The sequence below is a fragment of the Chrysochloris asiatica genome, unplaced genomic scaffold (assembly GCF_000296735.1).
Source record: "Chrysochloris asiatica unplaced genomic scaffold, ChrAsi1.0 scaffold00021, whole genome shotgun sequence".
Taxonomy (NCBI): domain Eukaryota; kingdom Metazoa; phylum Chordata; class Mammalia; order Afrosoricida; family Chrysochloridae; genus Chrysochloris; species Chrysochloris asiatica.
Genome location: NW_006408539.1, coordinates 7,401,917 through 7,402,548, shown reverse-complemented (window position 1 = coordinate 7,402,548; position 632 = coordinate 7,401,917).

The following is a 632-nucleotide window of genomic DNA, read 5'->3' as shown; positions in this document are numbered from 1 at the left end:
GTGGCCCGTGGCTCCATACGCCACGTCAGGGGTGCAGGTCAGCTTCGCCCTCTGCCCCAAGCTCATCTGGGCTGTGCCCTCCTCAAAACCCTTGATGACTTCCTGTTTTCCAATTCTGAACTTGAAAGGTTTGTTTCTGTCTCTGGATGAATCAAATTTCTTCCCATTTTGAAGGATGCCTGTGTAGTGCATCACGCATGTCTGGCCCTTCTTGGGGAAAGTGCTTCCGCGAAGGTGAGAGTAAGAGGTAAGAGAGACTTCCTGAATCTGTAGCAATTTTTTAAAAAAATCTTAAATTAGAGTGGCTGAAAACAATTCAGATAAATGATCTTATATTTCTGGAGGCCATAAGTCCAAAATAGATTTCCCTGGTCTCAAAGTGAAGTTTAGGCAGGATTGTATCCCTCCTGAAGGTTCCTGGGAAGAATCTCTTTTCTCATGTCTTCGAGCATCTAAAGGTCCCCCACATCCTTTGGCTTGTGGGCCCTTCTTCCATTTCCAAAGCCAGTAATTACATCATTTCAACCTCTGCTTCTGTCTTCACATCTCCTTTCAGACATTTCTACCTCTTTCATCTTTTTAAAGATGCTTCTGCTTATATTGGGTTCATACGAGTGATCCAGGATAAACTC